Raw genomic sequence first — 10,920 nt, 5'->3', positions numbered from 1 at the left:
AGATAGAAGTACATTTGTGTGTGTGTGTGTGTGTTACCTCTTTAGGATCCTTTCTGGTATAAACACGGACCTTGTCGGGACCAGTAGTCCTAATGGGATCCAAAGCCTGGTTGTAAAGAGGCAAATCATCATTTCTGAGGTTCCTGGTTAAGGTTGGGGGTAGGATGTGATTTGAGGTTAGGTTAAAATTAGAGTAAGGCACGAATTGGTCACAGTTGGGGTCAGGGCCTGGGTTAGGTTGTCCACAATGAATGGAGGTCAATGCAATCTCCTAACAAGCATAGCTGCGCAAACCCGTGTGTGTGTGTGTCCGTGTGCGTCTTTGTGTGTGGTTTAATCAGAAACATGCTTGACATCATCTTTTTCATCTATTTCCAACTGAGCCTCACCTGCTTCAGCGAGAAGAGTACCGACAAAAAACACAAATACAGAAATCTCCCCTGTAAAAACTAAAACTGTGCCGACAGAAAATTGTACAACTCCATCTCTCATGGCAAGAAGCTGATTGAAGAATCAGGTTTTCAGGGCCTTAATGAACAGTTTAAAGAGGTCGTCCTTTTTTCTCGTTTTTAATATGAGATAGTCGCCTCCAGTAAGCAAAGATGTGATGATTGATAGGTCAGAAGACGTCTATGTGTCCAGGTTAAAACTGGACTAAACTTAATGGAAAAGTGATAGTGTTTTAGGCTTCCAGGTTACATATGATGGTTTCAACAGCTTTTAAGTAATTATCCAGTATTTTAAGATGTAGTCAGGACCTGCTTCACATTGCAATGTATTAATGGAAATGATTTTGAAACAATGGTTATATACCTCAGGCATCTACAAAACACTAAAAATGTTGTTTCACCTGCCAATCAGTGCATAGTGGGTTATCAGAACTCAATATTGTGTGTCCTAAACTGTTAACGTGGGGCATGGGAGTCAAAATCTATGAGAATAAATGAGGCAGTTTTCTTAGAAACATGGTGAGGTGTTCTAACAGATAGTCAGACTATAGTCTGTTGAACTCTGTGGAACCTGAGCTAAAATCTGCAAGTGCAATTATGGCTAATTATTTTAGAGAGCTCTGCCATTGTGATCAAACTGGCCGGCATACCCATGCCAGACACAAGCTAAGACTCATTCCCTGGTTTTCTCGGAATTGTGAAAGGTGGAAAAGGTGCAGTAGAGAGAGAGAGAGACGCAGAAGGGGATCAGATTGTTGTGTACTGTCTGGGGAATTAGAGAAAGGTTGGGAACGAGCAAAGCAGCTGAGCAGATCTGGGAACCAGTGAGAATGAAGAAGAGGGGTTTAAACCAAACGCCTCATTTTCTCTGTGGCTCTGGCTCACTTTATGTACAGTCCACTTCCGTCTCTCAGTCCCCCTGGCCATTTTAACAGAAAATCTGTCTGCACCCACATGCCTGCTTGCACATACAGAAGCACCAAGTAGGCAACGTACGAACACAAACACGCGGGGTAGGGGAACAGAGTCTCCCTTGTAAGGTGTGTGTGTGTGTGTGTGTGTGTCTACCATGATATCATGATAAACACTGCTGACAGATGAGGGTCAGTGCATGTTTTGGTACTGACATCTCTGAAAAGAAATGATTTTCCCCTTGACAAACAGAAACAGCGAAGGGAGGCAGCCGGCTCAGTCTCAATCTGATGATGATAGTGGAGCTTCACGGACAAAACACCTCAGTTTGTGCGTGATGAGAAACCAAAAGTGGTGTGTGTGTTTGTGGGAGGGTTAGCATTCGTGTGTGCGTTTATGTGGACGTGTATGCAAACATGTGCTTGTGTGTGTGTTCCAGTGGGTATAACCAAAAGGGATTTGGGTCTTTTTTTATGTTTTTTTGTGCATGTGTGTTGTGTGTCTGTGTCTGTGTGTGTGTGTGTGTGTGTGTGTACAGGCTGACTTGGAGCCCTCACGGCCCCCGGGGCCAGCTCAGCACTTGGCTTCTTATCTCTCGCTCAGAACCTCGTCATGAATAAACATCGCCGGAATAAAAAATTACCCAAAATGAAAATAACTTAGTGGAATTTGGAGGAGGCGGGTGTAAATCCACAGCAGGGGAGGATGTAGTGATGAGAAAGTGAATGGATAAGCGAGAAAGTGAGGGGAGAGACTCAAAGTATTGAGGGAGGGAGCTGAAAGGCAGCTTGAGGCCTGGAGGAGGTGGAGTATAAAGAGTTCCCTCTGTCCTGGAATGCCCTCAGTGCACTGGGCCAGAAAAATGCCAAAATGTTTCACCTCTTTTGTTGTTTTTTCTCATTCTTCTCCCACTTTTTCTCTCCACTGTCTTACCTGCCTCCGTCTCTGTCTCTCACTGTATGTTTCATAAAGTCAATCGTGCCACTGTGAGCTACTGTAGATGGTTTCACGTCCTCATTTATATACTGTTGTACCTGTTTATGTGGGAGTGTGTGGGAGCTGGAGGTTTTTTGTCCTTCTTTTGTTGCTCTGGTTTGTAATGAACTGTTTCACTGAAGTACATCAAAAAGATAATGTTTCTCTCTGACCCTTTTTTTTTTTTTTACCCTGGCTTACTCTCCTCTTTCCCTCATTTTTCATTTTGTCATTCTTCCTCTCCTCTCTCCCCCTCCCTGCCTCACTCTTTACTTCTCTTTGTACTCCTCTCCATGGCGGCAGAATATAGCCACTAAACCAGACATGAATAATAAAAGGCACACATTTGCTCTCCTTCTGAATCCGTTTTTAATACCGTTCTCACAATGTCTGTTGTTTTGAATATGCACACAAATAAATGCACATCAATTTGCGGCCATAGATTCACTGGGGAATAATGAGGGGCATGCAATGGAAATGTGTGAGTGTGAACGGATGTGTCAGCCTCATCATAAGGCGGCATCATTAGTTACACACCTACTGTCACTGTCCAACTTCTCCATCCACCCGCACGAACACACACTCTTATGTTTGGATTGTGGCACTGGAGCTGCATTCCTATTTTCTCCTTCTGTCTGTCTTTCTCAATATCTGTCTCTCTCTCATACACAACATCACTATGACCCCCCCCCGGTGCTGGATCAAGTTGGCATCAGATGTGAACAGTGTGGTAATTCGTAGATGTTATGCAGGTCAGTGAGTGAGTATCATGGTGAAGCCAGTGATCCATTCATAAGCTCAACTGGGAGTCACAGTGGAGTGGCAGTTCTTTTGTTTCTGTGTTTCACCCACTAAGTCACTGGAAACTTGATAAGGACCTTTTGCTCCCCCAATTATTTAACAATTTCTCTGTTTTTTGCTTCCTTTTTTCTTTCCTTACTGCGTGTTTTCCTCTGGTCTTTTAGCCAATCCCTGTTCTTCCCTTTATTCCCCTTCAGTTTTCCTCCTCTTTCATTCCTCCATTTATCCCCGTTTAGCTGTCCCACCTTCATTGCTTATGCATATCCCTCATTGTCTGTTACATTCTTACCTCTATTCTTGCTGTTCAGTCCATACATCCATCCCTGCCTTTCTTTCCTTTTTTTTCCCTCCCCATTTATCTCATTTTTCTTCCCTCCTGGATTTCTATTTAATTCTTTTCCCTTCGTTTGTTCCTCCCACTCCCTCCTTACCTGCTTTCTCTTTGGTGTCCTTTTTGCCTCCCTTCTTTCTCTCTCCCATGCATTCATTTCACCCCCTCTTTCATCGCACTTTTCATCATTTGTTCATTCCTTCATTTGTTTCTTCAGTGTATTATATTCAATTTCTATTACTCAGTGAATATTTTGATTCAAGTCTTTGAACCAGAATAGAAAATACTTGGAAACAGTCAGATACATTCAGTTACTTTCAGAACCAGTCTTTGTCTCTGCTCCCCTGCTTGAGGCTGATATGGAATAGGATGGATCACAGGCATGAGCACAGATGAGTTAAGTGCCGCAGCGCTCTAATTTACTCATTAAATTGAGGGTCCCAGACCGACTGATTTAGACTGGATTAACGATGGGACTGTCTTTTTTTTAAATTTCATACTGGATTGTTTGCTGATCTGGAGAAACACTTATGCAAGCTACGGTATATGAGCATGTATGAATTTGCAGATTTGGCGAAGCAGACCATTTGATTGTGACATGGCAACTTTGTTGTAATCTGCAATATTGCAGACGTGGCTAAATGTTTGCCTTTGTGTGTGTGTGTGTATGTGTGTGTGTGTTTTTTTTGGGTATAATGCTTAATATCCCTCAGCATCTTAACTGTGGGGATGTCAGGACTGAAACTGGGTCAGAGGAGAGCGTGATCCTCTGCCAAGAGCTTCCACAGAAAACTCTGACACATCTGACAGTTTTTCCTGGCAGGAGAGATATCTATGAATTTGAGAAGATATACAGCAGTAGAGGTGGGACAGCGCAGAGGGACAGAGTAGTTCACGTGACGTATGAAGTCATTATAAATGCATGACAGGACAGAACACACTCAAACAGATGGCTGTATACGTACAGTACATGCACACACACGCGCACACACACACACACACACACACACACACACACACACTCTTACTTGATTTCTTTCCCGGCAGACACAGGAAAGGGTCACACACATTAAGACATCCATATATAAAGGGTTCCCTTACACACATGTACACGCACATAGTCCCAGACCCAATTAGTCTGGTCTGATAACTGTGTCAGTGTGTTACTACCCATTGCGGGGCCTGAAGGGTATTAAAGCCATGTACTCTATACTCTTACTCATGCATGTAAGGCCACAGTCACATCAGCCCAGTCATGCTCAAATACACTGCACCGTTACCCCTTCTGTCTCTACATGTAGGCAAATAGCGTGAGGGCAAAAGTAGGCATGGGAGTGTGTGTTTGTGTATGTGACTTTCTATGTGTATCTTTAGAAGGATGTTTGTCTTCGTATATACGTCTCTAGGTCTGAATTTTAGTGATTGTGTTGCTCTGTATGTTCATGGGAATATGTAAGTGTGTTTATGCTTCTGAGTGCGTCTAGGAATGTGGGGTAATGGGGTGCAGGAGTGCATTGTTCCCTTCCCCATCTTTATCTCCTCAGTTCTGAGAGGAGAGTATGAGAAGACGGTGAAACAGACATTTCAAGTATCCTTGGAGAAGAAGAGCGAGGGGGACCGGAAAACTCGCGTACATTCTCTGCTTAGTAGAGTGTTTCTATAAGCTGTATTTGAAAGCTTTGCATCTTTGCAAAGCCCACTTTCAGGGAATTTTTAGAAACAGTCCTATTTACATTTTGTCAGCCATGTATTTCATGAGGTCAGTTTCATGTCTTTTCACCTGTGCTGGTTGTGTAGCTCTTGTGATGCCAATGTCAGTCAGTTAACATTTTGATCCAGACTGAAATATCTCAACAACTATAAAATGGATTTCTCTTAAATTTTGTATAGACATTCATGGCCCCCAGAGGATTAATTGCAGTGAAGTTGATTATCCCCTGACTTTTCCTCTAGCGCCACCAGTAGGTTGACATTTGTGATTTTGAGTGAAATGTCTTAACAATTATTGGACGGACTGCCATGAAATTTGTTACAGACATTCATGCCCCCGTCACCATGAATTGTAATAACATTGGTGATGTTCGGACTTTTCGTCAAGTGCCAACATCAGACCAAAATTAATTTGTTCAGTACTTTGGTTTATGACCAAATAACTGCCAAATGAATGAGATTCCCCTCAGCCTCTTCTGTAGTGCTAATTTGCAATTATCGGAATGCTAACGCACTAAACCATGATGGTTAAACACTTGTAAACAGATGATAAACATTCATGTTACATGTTAACATTGTCATTGTGTGCATGTTAGCATGCTGATGTTAACATTAGAGCTGCTAGCATGGCTGTAGACTTTTTAAAAAAACTTGTTATGTGGCCCTTCAGTTCACGTAGGAAAATAAAAAAAAACGGACCACATCAAGACTATCTTGAGAATCAGTGTTGTTGAAAATAAATCTCTTTTAAAGCAGCAGTTTTCTTGTGAGGTGAGGACAGCCCTATAAAAATGTCAGGCTCCCATTTGGGCTGTAACAGCGTCACTGGTAGCCCGGTTAGACATTTATCACTTTCAATAGCCTGCAGGTTAAAGAGCGAGCAAGCGAGTACATGTCCTCAACTCCAAGACTATATCCATGGAGGGAGATGATTCTTCTCACCAGCAAAATCTTGGAAAATTCTGGTTATGGATGTTATGTTACTTTACCAGCTGCTTTAGCATTTTGTCAGTTTGTTTGGTCACATAAAAAACTGATGAAATGTAGATTTTAAAAAAAACAAAAAAAAAAAAGTTCTTGTCCTGGACCTCTAGGTAGAAACAAGCTTTGAAAACACAGCTACTCACTCAGTGAAACCGGCCTCCTAGAAATGTCAGTCTTAGCCCCCAGCTGTGGTGGTAGACGGCTGACTGGCACATCAAGGCTGGTTATCGTTTGGGATCCAAAAAAAGAGCTCACTACAAGGTCTGTGTCTGTTGGGTCGACAAATGACAGGATTTCTAACAGGGTTTAATAAGCCCTTGTGAGACTAAATTTAATTTACTGTAGAACCCAGGCTGAAAATTTTAACAACCATAATGCCCTGGGAATATGAAACCATCACTTCTGTTTCCTTTTCTTAGTTGGTGAAGCCCTTCAAGAGGACTGTTAAAGAGGGATTCTTCAATCATTTCAGCAATGAACACTGATAAAGAATGAACTTGTTAATGGCTGGGGTGCACTGTCAATATAGTCAAACCCAGTACATACTAACCAGAAGGTGACAACCTTTACATGCTGAAAAGGGATCAATATTTGATTTTTAAGAAAAACTACCCCCTACATTGATCGGACCGAAAGTAAAATGATCCCTGTGACCCTTTTGAATCCAAATCCCTCATTCAAGAAAGTGATAGCCGAGGGAAAATCAGGGTATAAGCTCCAAAGCTCCAAATCCCCTTCCTCCATGTGTAAAGGTTCTCGAGGAGCCAGGTGAGATGGCAGTAGGAAGAATGATAGTACCAAAGTGACTAAGATAAAAGTGGAACTGTGGACAAAAGGCTTTTGTGCTGTTCGGCAGTAGTAAATCAGTCCTGAAAAGGGTGTCAGCAGCTTCCACTGGACAGCCGCTCTCTCACTGTCTCTTTATCTCACACACACACACACACACACACACACACACACACACACACACACACACACACACACACACACACACACACACACACACACACACACACACACACACACACACACACACACACACACCTTACTATATTCGTGGGGACCCGCATTGACACAATGCATTGCCTAGCTTATTGCCCGAAACTTAATCATCAGAACTGAATGCCCAACCCCAGCCCATACACTAACCTTAACCTAAATGTAATTCTAACCTGTACCCTAAAACCAAGTCTTAACACTCAGACATTCATTTAAACTTGTAGGGTCCAGCATTTTGGTCCCAAAAAGCTGTGGGTTCCCAGTTTTCAGACCCCCATGAATATAGTAAAACAAGCCCACACACGCAAACACGCACAAAGACATGCCCACACTGAGAGATATAGGCATGTGTACAGGCACACAATCACAAAAATAGACACATGTGTACAGACAGCTCAGTCTGCATTTTTTGTTGCCTCTCGCAGTCACATACACACATACACACTTGTTGTGTTGTGCTTTCTGGGCCACCAAGGAAAGAGAGAGAGAGAGAGATGGGAGAGGGACAGAGAGAGAGTGAGTTGCTGGCTAGCTGAGTGTGAGTCATGGACAGGCTGACTGTCCTAAGGCCTCAGTACACCATCTGCACCCCCACTGCCTCTACAGTCTCATCACACAGCTCAGTGCTCCACAGCACTGGACCCCCACCCCCACCCCAACACACACACACACACACACACACACACACACACACACACACACACACACACACACACACACACATACTGTATACATACATACCGAAACAAACACTCAAACATGCATACAGATAGAAAAATGCACAAAACAAGATAAACTCGCTAAATCTGGATGGTAAACTACTCTTATACACCCATGCAATTGCACACACACAAGCTCCAGTTCATATCTGCATAATCATCCACCTTAATGCACATGAATCATGCAATAATTTAAGCTGAATAAACAAAAGACATTTGTATTTACCAGAAAACCTTCTGTGCACGGACTCAAACACATAAAAATAAATTTTTGCTGTGAAGTACAGATTTCCACAATTTTTTCCATACACATATTGGTCTCAGCCAATGCTTTCAGCATCCCTGCAGGTCTTTTGGCATTGACCAACATTCTAGCAGAATTCATTATGGAAACTTGACACTAGCCCACAGGAAAGGAGCAAATATTGCACTGCAAATGTGCTTGTGCCTTATCCGTCTCGCTGTGTGTATTTCTGTGCGTCTGCGTGTGTATGTCAATGTATGACTGGACAGAATGAATGAGCATGAAAGTACCCAACCCAGGAATCAATGGAGAAGATCCTTTTCATTAGAGTGGTGGTAAAAGCTGCTCTGGCAATGACCCTCCCTCTCTTTTGAGCCGTGCCATATACACATGCCACAGTGCTTTCATGTAAAACAAGATGAAACCTCAGTTAAGAAGTCTTCATTTTTTTTATTCAACGAGGTTATTAATATTACACATCACCACAGATAGAAAACATTAGCCCATAAAAAGGACTGCAGAATAATAATAGTATTAATAATATTAAGTAATATCAAGTGTTTTTACAGTCAAAATGGGGGAAAGTAGTACGATAATCAACAGCACTTAAAAATGCAACATGTCTGTCTGTCAAAGGTAACGGTGCAGACTTGAAGCATAGAAGTTATTTTTAAAAAAACACACTCATACACACATGCAGCACAAACTGACAAGCAATGTTATCTACCAGCTCCTCATCTGAGGAGCTCCACTACAAAATACAACTTGTTCCATTTGACGCAGCCTCTTCCTAGCACAACTTTACAAAATTGGTTTACATATCTTTATGTTGTTGTGGTACACGCCAACAAATTCTTTATCTGTGTGTTTGCAAGTCTGTATCTTTCATTAAAATATGATCAAAGTATGGTCTAAAATGAAGCACTTGTCATTGGATGGAATATCATCTGGTAGAAAAAACTTGGATATATGAAATGATAGATACCGGATAACAACTTTATACAACATAGTATAAATACACACAAGAGGCAGGGGTGAGCAGGAAGAACACACATTTCATTTCAACTCGTAGAAGTCAGTTCACAGTGTATTTTTTGGGTCTACAACTACTGATTATTTGCAGTAGTTTATCAAAACCAATCGTTAAATTAATTTTACAATTATCAGTAATCGTTTTGAATAAAGATGTCAGAAAATAGTGAAAACTGACCATCACAATTTTTCAGAGAAAGCAGCAAATTCTCACTTTTGAGCATCTGTAATCTGTAAATGTTTTGCAATTTCATTTGAGAAATGATTTAGCTTTTGTCATTGAACTTTCTGTCAAATCCTTTCGGAACTAGTCATTTTAGATGACTGAATAAAATTTAAATTTTCTTTTGTTTACAGTTCAACAGCAGTTGGCTAAACAGTTTCAACTCAAGATCCGCTTACTCAGTTGTACTGGAGCTTTTGACTGTATCACGTGGTCCTCATCAGCAGATATCATTTCCCCATTGTTTGAACATCTACAGTTCCCTGGCGACTGAGCAAATTACATATGCTGATGACGTCCTTGTGATCCAATTGAAAGTTCCAAAGTAAACAAGCAAGTGGACCTCGACTTGAATTGCGATTGAGAATGACAGAGAACACTGTCGTTTGTTTAACAAAAATCCGGAATTTATTTCACGTCACAAAAGTCTTGGTATCACTTTCTAATAAGGCAAAATTACTAAAGGGCTGCCCTGTGATAGGCAGGCGATCCCTTGTGACCCTGCAAGGGATCAGCGCATATAGATAGTGGATGGATGGACAGATGGACGAACAAAGATTGTAAGTCTGGAACTGTAAATATTACTAAGTGTTGCTAACTTCCTACAGAGCTCTTCCTGATCAATCAAATAGCTACATAAAAATTCATGGAGGTACACAAAAGGAAATTTTTTTTCAACCTGGCACAATTTGACATCCAAAAGTTCCTCATAAGAATGTCTTATTTCTGATCTATGAAGCATAAATACGTGATCATTAACCAATCAACGGCTTCTAAACCCCTTATAAAGTGTATGTTGTTAGAAAGTGGTACCGAAACAGACACAAGCCAGTTAGCTGCATCCAGACACCACCTGCTCGAGCCAGTGTGCATGTTGGTGGTGATAGCAGGCTGCACTACTGGCTGGGAAGCTTTCCATTAACGTTCCCAGCACCACTGGGATTCGCCGAAGGGCCAAATGCGCAGGGCGACAGAGGGAAGAGTGTGCTAGCATGGTTTTGATAAACAAACGTTAATCTCCTTAGTGCTGCTTCAGGCTCCATGGCAGGTTTCACGCGCAGCAAAGACAGACTGGCTGCCTGGCTCTCTTTGCTGTGTGGCCCAGCCACCCTCTTCACTTTTGGGAAATATTCTCTTTCCATTCCACCGCCTCTCATGTTTACAACAGTAATCCATTCAGTGACGTCTGTATACGGGTGCCCAACTGTGTGCGATCCTCCTTACACCCACCCCTCCTCCTCCTCACACCCCAACCAGAAGCAACGCTTCCTAAGCTGGCTCTTTCTGGTCAATACTTATAGACTTGCTTGGCATTAAACACAAAATTCCCCGTTTGGTCTGTTTATTCAGAGGGGTAAAAGGACTCGTGCTTTTTTTGGGTTGTATTCTATACTTTTGAACCTGTAGTTGAACTTGACATTACTGCATTCTTCCTTATTCATAGCTTTTGGGTGCTTTGAAGAATGCGTTTTTCAGCTGGTACAAGGGCAAATTCTCTGTGTGTAATGGTTGGCATCCTCAAACAGCTGCAGTAGTTTAAA

The sequence above is a fragment of the Xiphias gladius genome, chromosome 10 (assembly GCF_016859285.1).
Source record: "Xiphias gladius isolate SHS-SW01 ecotype Sanya breed wild chromosome 10, ASM1685928v1, whole genome shotgun sequence".
In the NCBI taxonomy this organism is placed as follows: domain Eukaryota; kingdom Metazoa; phylum Chordata; class Actinopteri; order Istiophoriformes; family Xiphiidae; genus Xiphias; species Xiphias gladius.
This window is presented reverse-complemented; position numbering follows the sequence as displayed.